Below are 14896 nucleotides of genomic sequence, written 5' to 3'. Positions count from 1 at the left end.
TGTGGGGGTGCTTTGCTGGTGACACTGTCTGAGATTTAGTTAGATTTCAAGGCACACTTAAACAGCATGGCTACCACAGCATTCTGCAGTGATGCCCCATCACATCTGGATTGCGCTTAGTGGAACGATCATTTGTTTTTCAACAGGACAATGACCCAACACACCTTCAGGTTGTGTAAGGGCTATTTGACCAAGAAGGGGAATGATGGAGTGCTGCATCAGATGACCTGGCCTCCACAATCACCTGACCTCAACTCAATTGAGATTGTTTGTGATTAGTTGGACCGCAGAGCGAAGGAAAAGCAGCCAACAAGTGCTCAGCATATGTGGGAACTCCTTCAAGACTGTTGGAAAAGCATTCCATGTCAAGCTGGTTGAGAGAATGCCAAGAGCGTGCAAAGCGGTCATCAAGGCAGAGTGGCTACTTTAAGGAATCTAACATACAATTTTTTGATTACTACATGATTCCATAAGTGTTATTTCATAGTTTTGATGTCTTCACTATTATTCTACAATGTAGAATATAGTAAAAAAAATAAAGAAAAACCCTTGAATCAGTACGTGTGTCCAAACTATTGACTGGTACTGTATAATGAGGGTTACATGGAGAAAAAGGAACCTCAGAAATTAAAATTGATAGCCCTTCAGCAAAATATATTTTACTTAACACTTAAAAAAAACAAGTGACCCTCCCCTATAACCAAAATAATAAAGTATAAAGTGGATAGCAGAGAACATGTCTACCATTTAGCCTCACTTCTTGGACAGAACAGAGCTTTAGATATGCAGTTTTAGAAACTTTTCTTTGTGGTTTAACCATGGCATTGCAGAAATGTTGATAGCTCACAGGGCTGCAGGCCAGAAGGTTGTGGGTTCGCAGACCACCATGGACAAGAGTAGGGGTGGAAAGATCTCCTTTTATAGTAAAAACATTGCATGAATCTATCAAACAAATGGCATGTTATACACATTTTACACATTAGCAGAATCTTTAATACCACACAAATTACCAAAATTACAGGCTAAGAATGGACAGAGAGCTTGCGGAGAGAGCAGAGGATGTGTCCCGCAGGCGGACAGGCCAAACTTTAGAGCTTTCAAATGTGACTGGTCAAGCAGAATATCATTGCCACAAATCAAAATGAATAAAATAATATAGAACCATGAGCTAAGAAACATATTTGAAAGCATCAAATTGTCCACCAACAATAGTTACATGTCTTTGTCAAGTTTTCACTCTCAATTTCTCAAATTGCTCTCTCACAATCTATAGAGGACAGGAAGATACAGAAAATGGAATTAGTAATATGAAGTCTAAGGGTTTAATCTCAATTTAAAATCATTGTTGCTCAAATTTTTTCCAAATTACATCAATTCATGATTTTCAAAAGTCTCAGTTGTGTTTAACAGTGTCTGTGTGGGAACTAACCAAGTCGATGAGTGTGTATTAGGGACTGGACATCACTGAGGGTAGAGTAGAGGGGTAAGCTCAGACGAGTTTACCCCTCCAGTGTGGGCAAACAAAATACAGACATGTAATACAGGGTGTGTACAGAGAGTGGAAAATAAAGAGGGCCAGAAAAGTAATGTTTTGGAAATATTTGGTGAAGTGGTAAAAGACGGATAGCAGTGTTATCTGTGATGATTGTGAGGCGCTATACATATTTGACAGTCACAAGATGGGGACTTCAAATAGACCTATGGCACGTCATGGGAACTGTAGCCTGCTGTTCCAATATGTTAAATGGAAACTGAAATCTGGACACTGACTGCAGGTCTATAACCTCTCACATAGCCTCAGTGGTGTGTATTCATGGGTGCCAAGGGAAGCCAGGCTTCCACAAAACATTTACCAAGAAAAAAAAACAATTATCTTATCTTTCGTCTGTGTTTCATAATTTTCCTTCTATTCACAAGAGGCTGAATGTACTGTATTTCACCAGAGAAAGCATTCGAGTGAAATGGTGCCCCTGTGTCTCTGTATGTGTACGCCATCTATCTGATGCAGTCTGGTCCAAAAGAGTATGACATTGTTGCCACATGTAGCATTGAAAATAAGAATTTATTCTTAACTGACTTGCCAAGGTAAAAAAAATAATAATAATTAACTCTCTGCAATAGAAAAAAACCAGGTTGGTCGCCACATTAATTCATGGCATTCATTGAAGGCATTTCACAGGGCACCAGTTAAGAGAACTCGTCTCACATCAAAGCATTATTGGAAAAAGGAACACATTTACTGTTTTTTTGCCTTCTAATGTACTATGGACAGATTGAATTCTTCTTTGCCTCTGAGGAATCAGGTGACAAATGGGCACTTTATTAGCAAATTTGAAAGTGCAGGTTATTCTTTGCCGTAAGATATAACACATGGTACTTGCTTTCATGTTGTGCCCCTATTGGAAACCCCTGTCAACAGTTGTAATTGCCCTTGAGCATGTTTTGGGCAAAGTTGTTTTCCGTGACTTGACATCCATGCCCGGTATTGTGTTTACAGCTAATTTCTCAAACACACTTGAGAAAAGCTAGGTATACGCAACAAATTACTTGTGTTGGAACAGTATGAATGTATATTGAATGATGAATTAATGGAAATAAATCATATCTGCTCCACTTTTGTGATTATTTTACACTTCAACACTTTGAGATAATGTAGAGATATCTTTGTGATTACATTTGCCCGAATTGATCAGACCTGTAATAATTACTCTCATATATAGTTCATAGTGAGAGAGGTCCAAGATAATGTGTAAATACCACTGAGATCTGTATGGGATAAATGTAAGAGATATGAGAAAGAGCATCTAATTGTATGTATTAAATTGAGACTCATTTAAGATCTTGTACTACTCATTTATCTAGTAGCTGAGACTGAGAAAAGAGACGTGTGAGAGTTCGGAGAACTCATACAGTGATCACTGTGAGAGATCCATGTCTACTTCTCAGGAGTGAAAATTGAGATGTATTAGAAAATGCACAACATCTCACTTTAGTATTGTCTAGTGCTCTTTTTTGTTTAGGAGATGGACAGAGGTTATAAAGATCTAATCTTGGATTTTTCTTTCCTATGGTCAGCACTAGCATTGTTGGCACTGTTCATTATTGTAACTAGCTAATGTTAGCTAGCTGGCTCGTTAGCTAACGTTCCCGTGACGTGTACCCATGGACGGTGTCAGTAAACGTCTGCAAAAAAGAGTAATGAAATTGTTGCAGGCAGAGCTGGTTAGGCTGTTTTCATGTTATCCAATCATCGACCAGAGCGTCAAGTGTGCGCTCAGAGAGTGAACCGAGTTGGGTGGGGCTAAAGCTTAAGAGGGTGTGAATGATCCTGAATGGGTGTAGACAAGAGCTCTTCACTAGATACCAAAACATTCAAAGGCCATTTTCTCAAAAGTTACTTTACAAGCTGATCAACATTCAAAGCAGAATTACTTTCCCATTGTTCCTCAAATAAAGTGTATGATATACAATTTTGTAGCTCTGAGTCTCTACTTTTATCCAATGTAAAAAAAACACTTTCAAATTCTGCTACATAAGACCGAATCCAGGTGGTGAGTCACATATACCTGAATTGTTGCATCTCGTTGTGTTGTCATCCTCCAGTGGCTATCTAGCTAAAATGGTCCATTTCCTTAATTAAGATGAATTAATATTAAGTTGCACCCCCTCCCTTTTACCCTATGAACAGCCACAATTCCTCTGGCCAAGGACTCTACAACGTGTCGAAAGTGTTCCACAGGGATGCTGGCCCATGTTGACTCCAATGCTTTCCAGTTGTGTCAAGTTGGCTGGATATACTTTGGGGGGTGGACCATTCTTGATACACACAGGAAACTGTTGAGCATGAAAGACCCAGCAGTGTTGCAGTTCTTGACACACATCTGCACTTACATTTTTGTCATGCCCATTCACCCTCTGAATCAATACAATCTCACACTCAGTTTGTGCAAATATGTACAAGAACTTTCAGCAGATTTTGTGCGTTTTTGTGAGTTTTGGTGTGGTTTAATTCATTAATGTGAAAAGATTTTTGTGCAATTTATTTCGTAGGAAGAGACATTTTTGTGCGACTTATTAAATATTAAAAGTTAAAGCCGGAGAAGGCGGCTGATGTTTCACGTGTCCCCAACCAATTGTGTTTAAATTATTTTTCATTGTAACTTTTTTATTCAAACTTATTTTGAACGTAATGTTGCAGCTACATAATTATTTTATTATTATTATTTTGTACGTAATGTTGTGACCGAAAATAACTTCTGGACATCAGGACTGCGATTACTCACCACGGAATGGTAGAACCCTTTTTTCCCTTTAACGAGTCTGACGAGCCCGACTGCTCTCCCAGGAACAGGCCCAGATCCCTGAGATTTGCGTGAAGAGGCGGCAGTGAAAAAGGGGCCAAAGGGCGGGCTGCCTTCGGAGAATAAACTCCCAATTCCTTCCATTCTGCTAGCAAAAAAATCTGAGGTTTGTAGTTTTTCAAAACCTGGCCTACCGAATACACATTGAGATAAAGTTGCACTTCCTACGGCTTCCACTAGATGTCAACCGTCTTTAGAAACTTGAATGAGGATTCTACTATAAAGGAGGGGCTCATGAGACCTCTGAGTCAGTGGTCTGTCAGAGTGCCTTGGTCTCATGACGCGCGCTCCCGACTGAGTTACCTCTCGTTCCAGTGCTTTTCTGAAGACAAAGGAATTCTCCGGTTGGAACATTATTGATGTTTTATGTTAAAAACATCCTACAGATTGATTCCATACATCGTTTGACATGTTTCTAAAGGACTGTAATGAAACCTTTCGAGTTTTTGTCTGGACGAAGTGCCTGCACCTCATGAAGATGGATTACTGCGCTGAACACGCTAACAACAAGTGGCTATTTGGAGTGGTCCTTCTGTAGCTCAGTTGGTAGAGCATGGCGCTTGTAACGCCAGGGTAGTGGGTTTGATCCCCGGGACCACCCATACGTAGAATGTATGCACACATGACTGTAAGTCGCTTTGGATAAAAGCGTCTGCTAAATGGCATATATTATTATTATTAAATAATTTGTCAAACTGGGATTCCTGGGAGTGCCTTCTGATGAAGATCAAAGGTAAGTTAATATTTATGGTGTTATTTCTAACTTTGTTGACTCCAAAACGGCAGATATTCCTCTGGCTGTTTTGGGTTCTGAGCACCGTCCTCAGATTATTATTTTTCTGTAAAATCTTTTTGAAATCTGACACAGCGGTTGCATTAAGGAGAAGTCTATCTTTAATTCTGTGAATAACAGTTTTTTTTACTTGGCTATGACCTAACATAATCATATGTTGTGCTTTCGCTGTAAAGCATTTTTGAAATTGGACACGATGGCTAGATTAACAAGATGTTTATCTTTCATTTGCTGTATTGGACTTGTTAATGTGTGAAAGTTAAATATTTTGGAAAAATATTTTTGAATTTCGCGCACTGCCTTTTCAGCGGAATGTTGTCGAGTGGAACCCCTGCCCTAGAAAAGGTTAAATGGAAGAAGTTTGGAACCACCTAGACTCTTTCTAGAGCTGACTGCCTGGCCAAACCGAGCAATCAGGGGAGAAGGACCTTGGTCAGGGAGGCGACAAAGAACCCGATAGTCACTGTGACCGAGCTCCAGAGTTCTTCTGTGGACACGAGAGAAACTTCCAGGACAGCCATCGCTGCAGCACTCTACCAATCAGGCCTTTATGGTAGAGTGGCCAGACAGAAGCCACTCATTAGTAAAAGGCACATGACAGCTCGCTTGGAGTTTGACAAAAGGTACCTAAAGGACTCTCAGACCGTGAGAAACAAGATTCTCTGATCTGATGAAACCAAGACTGAACTCTGGCCTGAACTGCCAAGCTTCACGTTTGAAGGAAATCTCTATGGTGAAGCATGGATGTTTTTCAGTGGCAGGGACTGGGAGACTAGTCAGGATCAAGGGAATGATGAATGGAGCAAAGTACAGGGAGATCCTTGATAAAACCCTGCTCCAGAGCGCTCAGGACCTCAGACTCGGGTGAAGGTTCACCTTCCAACAGGCCAATGATAACCACACAGCCAAGACAACGTAGGAGTGGCTTCGGGACAAGTCTCCGAATGTTCTTGAGTGACGCAGCCAAAGTCCGGACATGAACCGATTGAATATCTCTAGAGAAACCTGGAAATAGTTGTGCAGCGATGCTCCCCTTCCAACTTGACAGAGCTTGAGAGGATCTGCAGAGGAGAATGGTAGAAACTCCAAATACAGGTGTGCCAAGCTTGTAGCGTCATACCTAACAAGACTTGGGGAAGTAATCTCTGATAAAGGTGCTTCAACAAAGTACTGAATAACGGGTCTGAATACTTATGGAAATGTGATATTTCAGTTTATTTATTTGCAAAAATGTATAGAAACCTGTTTTTTCTTTGCCATTATGGGGAATGTGTGTGTAGATTGATTACATTTACATTACATTTAAGTCATTTAGCAGACGCTCTTATCCAGAGCGACTTACAAATTGGTGCATTCACCTTATGACATCCATGAGGGGGGGAAATGATTTAATACATTTTAGAATAAGGCTGTAACTTAACAATATGTTGGAAAAGTCTAGGTGTCTGAATACTTTCCGAATGCACTGTACAACATGATTGACATGACCGTAATAATCATCATGAAACGGCCTTGGAAGTGCCATAAGTGTAAGCCAACAGTTCATTATTTTACATTAACCTGTTTAATTGCATTAATAAGGCTTACAGTTTCTCAGTCACTTTGGTGCATTTCTTAGATCAAAAGTGCAATTCTTGATACTATTTGTACAAATTCCAAATCATCTAGTCACTTGTGCACATCATTAAAGCAATTTTTTATTCCTTTGAACAAATTGCAATTGATAAATGTACAAGTGTCAGCTTTTTTCCACATTATCAATTGCTCATGTCATGTTGATTAAAATATAGTAGATGGTTCTCTGTTGAATAGTCTTACCCCTCAAAACATCTAGGCATTAGTTCCTTGCATAAGCCATTACATGCAAAATTGTTTAACTATTTGTCATAAACTGTCAAGCATAGTTTTACACATTTCTATTAGACCTTTTGTACAAAAACGTGAATTGATGAATCGTGCAGGTGAAATTGACCCTTACTCATGAAGGAATGTAAAGTGTTAGTTCAACCAACAATCAACCAGTTGTCTAAATTGCATCTCATGAAGAATCAATTGACAAGCATATATAGACAGACCACAACACAGAGTTGCAATTTTCCAATAATGGATGGACCAGGAAACGAACAGGGTCAACAGCCAAGAGGAGCAAGGATGCGTGGTGGAAGGCAAAACAGAGGAAGAGGCAGAAGAGGACATAGGCGCATATCTGATGACATAAGGGCCACTATCGTAGACCATGTTGTCAATCATGGCCTTACAATGGCTGAGGCGGGTCGAAGGGTGCAGCTGAATATTGTGGATCAACCGTGTCCTCAATAGTTCAAACGCTTCGAAGAGAGAACAGGTATGTCCACCAATGTACAGTGCACTGTTACTGTATATAAGCAGTATACTGTATACTTCCTACAATGCTCCATATTACAGTAGTCCAGTAGTATTTCACAGCAGACAGAAATATACTTTATACAGATACATACTGCACCTAACATGCACCCACCTGTATGTTTTACAGTAAAATGTGTGTTCGCATAGTTTTTGTCTATGTGAAAGTGTGCGATGCATCACTGCATTTTTTCCCCACATAGGACTGCAAGATTACCTCAAACCGGTGGCAGAGGACACCTTTTCACACCTCAACAGGAGGAGGCTATTTGCACCATGGTTCGAGCAAACAATGCCATGAGACTCAGGGAAATACAAAGGACCATTATAGAAGACAACGATGTCTTTGAAAACATCCATACGGTTAGCATCTCAACCATCGACAGGGTGCTGCATAGAAACCAGATGAGTATGAAACAGCTGTACAGTGTACCATTCCAAAGGAATGAGGACAGAGTTAAGGAGCTACGGTACCAGTATGTACAGGTAAAACATATATCTATGTAACTACTTTACAGCAACATTTTATAGTGATACATAGGACAGTAAGCATAAACTGCACACATTTCCATTGCTATGGAAGGAACATGCAATATATGTACATTTTATGTCACTCTTCCTTACCAAAACAAATTCAACTGTGTGTTCTGGGATATAGCGTATAATGGAGTTAGAATCAAGTGAACCCTCTCGCAACTTTGTATACGTGGATGAGGCTGGCTTCAACCTGACCAAATGCAGAACGCGGGGTCGGAATATCATTGGTCACAGAGCTACTGTGGATTTGCCAGGCCAACGGGGAGGAAATATCACAATGTGTGCTGCTATTTCGGAGCATGGTGTCCTAACCCATATCCCCCTTATAGGGCCAAACAACACCCAGCATCTACTCAACCTTTTAGAGACTCTCTACAGGGCTCTCATCCCTGATGATGAGAGGGGTCTGTTTAGAGAGGATTTGCCAAAGTATGTGGTCATTTGTGATAATGTGAGTTTCCATCGATCAAACATCATAAGGCAATGGTTTGTGACCCACCCGAGGATGCTCGTAGAATTCCTCCCACCTTATTCACCATTCCATAACCCAATTGAGGAGTTCTTTTCAGCATGGAGGTGGAAGGTGTACGATCGTCAGCCACACACACAGATGACACTGCTGGCTGCAATGGATGCAGCATGTGAGGACATCACAGTAGACGCCTGCAAGAGGATGGATAAGGCATTCCAAAATATTCTTTCCACGTTGCATTGGAAGGGAAAATATCCAGTGTGATGTGGATGAGAATATGTGGGCCGACAGACAGGAACGTCTGGATGTGTAGACAGCACAGCAGTGCTGCGGGCAAAGTTGTGCCTTAGGGGTGGTTTCCTGTGTTTCTTTCTAATTTAGTTTTTTTTCCTTTGTGCCCCTTGGGTTGTCCAGTCGCTTTCAATCAATAACCCACATACAGTAATATGTAAATAGTACTGTTGAAATTGATATATGCCATAGAAGTGCAGCCTTCTGCATTTTCAATACAGTACCTGTCATCCAAACTGTAGCCTAAGTTTACATCAGGTAATACTGTCAAAGTACACAGTTACATTGACAACATGCCTAAACATTTTGACGACCTTGTTCGTGAACAATGACTCAATGACTTATAATTCTGATGACACTGACATGATCATTGGCATGAATATTTACTTTTGAGAGATGTACTAAGGATTTTTAGTGACTGACTAGCTTTAGAAACATATCTATTGTATATTGCAGTTTGTACAAATTGTTCTGAGAAATGCACTTATTATTTTGCACATGTTAGGGATGATGTGAAAAATGCACCAAAGCGACTGAGAAAAACTGTAATTGATCAGTTGCACCAGGGGAATTTAAAGCAAACATTTTTTTTCAGTTCTACCGTTTCCCCACATTTATTGATGAATTAATCCCCATTCCCCAATCAAATACCTTCATTGATTTCACAAAAAACCTGACAAATACAGCTTTTACTCCAATCTTGGAACCCTCAAAATCCGACATAGCACTAGAATCCCAAAGTATTAAGCAAAAACAAGCATAGAAAACAGCATTGGCATTAATAAATATAAACGTATGACTATTATATTATAAATGTTTCAGTGACAACCTGCATGATTATAACGATTATTTCTTAACATAAATGTGGGACACAAAAAAAGAGTAGAACACCATTGCCAAAAATGCATTATTCCAATAACTTTCATAAGATTGTTCCAAAGTTTGCCACCAGAAAAAGATTTTCCTATGAATGAAGTCACATTAAAAACACACACAAAAAAAAACTAAATCTGCTGAAATACTTTTCGTACATGTTTGCACGAAATGAGTGTGAGATTGTGTGGTCTGAATGGTACACCTACACAATCCATGTCTCAAGGTTTAACAATCCTTCTTTATCCTGTCTCCTCTTCATCTACACTGATTGAAGTGGATTTAACAAGTGACATCAATAAGGGATCATAGACTGACCAGGTGAAAGCTATGTCATGGAAAGAGATTATGTTTTTAATATAATACATAAATATCTATTTTGTCTCAAATAAATAATGAAACGTTCAATTTGGTTTAAATAATGCAAAAACAGTGTTGGAGAAGAAAGTAAAAGTGCAATACAGTGGGGCAAAAAAAGTATTTAGTCAGCAACCAATTGTGCAAGTTAAAAATATGTTTTTTTTTTAATCCAGAAAATCACATTGTAGGATTTTTTATGAATTTATTTGCAAATTACGGTGGAAAATAAGTATTTGGTCAATAACAAAAGTTTCTCAATACTTTGTTATATACACTTTTTTGGCAATAACAGAGGTCAAACGTTTTCTGTAAGTCTTCACAAGGTATTTGCTGGGCAACACGGACTTTCAACTCCCCCCAAATATGTTCTATGGGTTTGAGATCTGGAGACTGGCTAGGCCACTCCAGGACCTTGAAATGCTTCTTACGAAGCCACTCCTTCGTTGCCCGGGCGGTGTGTTTGGGATCATTGTCATGCTGAAAGACCCAGCCACGTTTCATCTTCAATGCCCTTGCTGATGGAAGGAGGTTTTCACTCAAAATCTCACGATACATGGCCCCATTCATTCTTTCCTTTACACGGATCAGTCGTCCTGGTCCCTTTGCAGAAAAACAGCCCCAAAGCATGTTTCCACCCCCATGCTTCACAGTAGGTATGGCATTCTTTGTCCTCCAAACACGACGAGTTAAGTTTTTACCAAAAAGTTATATTTTGGTTTCATCTGACCATATGACATTCTCCCAATCTTCTTTTGGATCATCCAAATGCACTCTAGCAAACTTCAGACGGGCCTGGACACGTACTGGCTTAAGCAGGGGCCACGTCTGGCACTGCAGGATTTGAGTCCCTGGCGGCGTAGTGTGTTACTTTGGTCCCAGCTCTCTGCAGGTCATTCACTAGGTCCCCCCGTGTGGCTCTGGGATTTTTGCTCACCGTTCTTGTGATCATTTTGACCCCACGGCGTGAGATTTTGCATGGGGCCCCAGATCGAGGGAGATTATCAGTGGTTTTGTATGTCTTCCATTTCCTAATAATTGCTCCCACAGTTGATTTCTATTGCAGATTCAGTCTTCCCAGCCCGGTGCAGGTCTACAATTTTGTTTCTGGTGTCCTTTGACAGCTCTTTGGTCTCGGCCATAGTGGAGTTTGGAGTGTGACTGTGAGGTTGTGGACAGGTGTCTTTTATACTGATAACAAGTTCATACAGGTGCCATTAATACAGGTTACGAGTGGAGGACAGAGGAGCCTCTTAAAGAAGTTACAGGTCTGTGAGAGCCAGAAATCTTGCTTGTTTGTAGGTGACCAAATACTTATTTTCCACCATAAATTGCAAATAAACTCATTAAAATCCTACAATGTGATATTCTGGAATTTTTTTTCTCATTTTGTCCCTCATAGTTGAAGTGTGCCTATGATGAAAATTACAGGCTTCTCTCATATTTCTAAGTGGGAGAACTTGCACAATTGGTGGCTGACTAAATATTTTTTTGCCCCACTTTTTTGCCATGTAAAAAAAGCTAACGTTTAAGGTCCTTGCTCAGAACATATGAAAGCTGGTGGTTCCTTTTAACACGAGTCTTCAATACTCCCAGTTAATAAGTTTTAGGTTGTAGTTATAGGAATTATAGGACTATTTCTCTCTATACCATTTGTATTTCATATACCTTTGACTATTGGATGTTCTTATAGGCACTATAGTATTGCCAGCCTAATATCGGGAGTTGATAGGCTTTGAAGTCATAAACAGCGTTGTGCTTCAAGCATGGCTAAGAGCTGCTGGCAAAGGCAGGAAAGTTCTGTTTGAATGAATGCTTATGAGCCTGCTGCTGCCTACCACCGCTCAGTCAGACTGCTCTATCAAATATCAAATCATAGACTTAATTATAAAATAACAAACGCACAGAAATACAAGCCTTAGGTCATTAATATGGTCAAATCCAGAAACTATAACTTTGAAAAAAAAAAATGTTTATTCTTTTAGTGAAATACGGAATCGTTACGTATTTTATCGAACGGGTGGCATCAATAAGTCTAAATATTGCTGCTACATTGCACAACCTTCAATGTTATGTAAAATTCTGGCAAATTATGGTCTTTGCTAGGAAGAAATGATCTTCACACAGTTTGCAACGAGCCAGGCAGCCCAAACTGCTGCATATGACCCGACTCTGCTTGCACAGAATGCAAGGGAAGTGACAATTTCCCTAGTTAATATTGCCTGCTAACATGAATTTCTTTTAACTAAATATGCAGTTTTACAAATACATACTTGTGTATTGACTTTAAGAAAGGCCTTGATGTTTATGGTTAGGTACATTTGTGCAATGAGAGCTTTTTTCGCAAATGTGCTTATTAAATCATCACCCATTGATTATATACAACGCAGGACAAGCTAGTTAAACTAGTAATTACCGTCAACCATGTGTAGTTAACTAGTGATTATGTTAAGATTAATTGTTTTTTAATAAGATAAATTTAATGCTAGCTAGCAACTTACCTTGGCTCCTTGCTGCACTCGTGTATCAGGTGGTTATAGCCTGCCACGCATTCTCCTCGTGGAGTGCAATGTAGTCAGCCATAATCTGCATCCAAAAATGCTGATTACCGATTATGAAAACTTGAAATCGGCCCTAATTAAATCGGCCATAATCGGTCGGCCTCTAGTCTCAGACAAGTTCTGTGTCACTAGGTTCACAAAGTGGGAGCTGATGGGGTCACCTTGGGGTCATGGTAGGGGCTGCACCAAATGTTTGATGTATTATAATAATTGATTATGCTTATGTTGTATTAATAGAAGGGTAAGGGCTGTAAGACCCCTCCCCCACTACATTTATAGGGTCCTGGACTACAGATTAGCAATATATATATATGCATTATAGTCTCTGCCTCTTATAAGAAACGGTCTGAGAGATGTGAGAGTTATTGCAGTCAAAACAGGGTGTCTGAGAAAACGCCTCAAGGCTAAAAGAGATTCATAGACACAGAACCCTGCAGGGGAGTGAAAGAGATGAGACAAGTCCGACATACCTATTAAGCAACTTGGGGAGTGGAAAGTTATCGCTGAGCCCTCAGAAAACACTGGAACTATTGTTCTCTCCTGCAAGTTTGTATAACTGTATATGCATGGGCTTGGTTTCATGAGTAGAAGGTGTTGACGTAGGCAGTTACATCACTAGGGGTTGACTGTAAGCATATTAAAGCAACTTGGACCTTTCCTTTTTTGCACTACTCAGGAGAGACATAATGTGTATGTTTAATGCTTGACTTCTTGAGAGGAAAATATGTTTGAAATGACTTATGTATACATTCCAATCAGAAACTGACTAGTCCAAATGCTATAATGTACTGTCCCTCTTGCTCCCTTTCACAATTGTATATAATGTAGTCAGGAAGTTAAGTAACAATGAAGGTCTGTTCTTTAAGTTCATTCAGTTGTACAAATCTCCAGGTGGTGGGAACGGGCCATCTCCAAAATGGTCGGGAATGTTGATTTATGCTGACTGGCCTTGACTTCGTGCTGATAACGCGGAGGCTTGAGAATTAGAGGGGCCCTCTGTTTGTGAAACGGAACGTTTGGAAAACGCTGACGTCATTTTCAGTTTATAACCTGTGGTAATGTGTGTGAGCATTTAGTACTCATCAAGAATAAATGCTGAACTTGTTTTTTAAGACTGGTCTCTTGCTAATTCATGCAAATGATAAACTTACAACTTATCATGAATTAGAAATGAGTGCGAATTTAATTGGTTTTGGCAATAAAACATACAGGGAATCCTCTATCACTTCTGTCTGCAGCTGTATTTTTATTAAAATTGATATGATTTATACGTGCACATTGAGTATTCATTACTAAATAGAAGCCCAAGAAAAGACGACCCACAGAGCCATTGTCGCTGGTTAATTTAGATGGTAACCCCCACCTTGGGATGATCTCCCTAAGGAGATTCTTGGCCACTGCCATAGCAGTGGAATGTCGACAGGTGAAAGCCTCTACCCACTTGGAGGCATCCACTATCACCAGACAATATTTGTAGCCCTGTCAAGGGGAGAGTTAAATTAAATCCATCATTATGTGTTCAAATTGTCCTTCAGGGGTTGGATGAGCCGACATTGGCATGGGAATCCCTCTTCCCGTGTTGTTAGTCATACAAATCACACATTTTGCACAACATTGTGCAGCAAACACAGAAAACCCAGGTGCAAATCAACATGTATTTACAAAATCAACTACTCCCCTCTTTGATATATGATCCCCGCCATGTGACAACTTAGCTAAGTAAGGGAAACAAGAATGTGTTAGGACTGGTAGCCCAGCCAGGGTTTCTGCACCTGGTCATAGGTGCATAGTTTTTTTCCCACTTCCTCAACTCAACAGGACCTACAGAGGATTGTAAAGTCAGAGAAAAGGTTAAGCAAGTGAAAGAGCAAGTGAAACCATCTGTAACACAGGGGCCTCTACAGAGACAGCCGCTGCCTTAGCATTACCTTGGGAGACAGGGTCAGAAGAGTTAGTATGAGCGAGGCACTTACAAACAGCAACTTCAGAAGGGAGCAAAATAGCCTTTAGTAAGTTAACAAGTTTTTAATGAGAGATTGTCTTACCCGACTTAGTCAGGAACCCACGCTGTATCCACAGAGTACCAAAATCATGTACCTGTATCTGTATAGATAGTAGCAGACTGGCCTTTAGCTAATATGCAAGCTCTGGTGAGTGCAAAGAGTTCTGCTGCTTGAGCAGAAAGGTGGGAGGGTAATTTAGCATTTTCCAGTGTGGTTAAGGCAGTAGTAACCGCATACGCAACCAATGGTTCTCCTTTCTCAGAACG

Source organism: Oncorhynchus gorbuscha, linkage group LG15 (genome assembly GCF_021184085.1).
Source record: "Oncorhynchus gorbuscha isolate QuinsamMale2020 ecotype Even-year linkage group LG15, OgorEven_v1.0, whole genome shotgun sequence".
Lineage (NCBI taxonomy): Eukaryota > Metazoa > Chordata > Actinopteri > Salmoniformes > Salmonidae > Oncorhynchus > Oncorhynchus gorbuscha.
The sequence above is the reverse complement of the archived record's forward strand: the minus strand, read 5'-3'. Positions refer to the sequence as shown.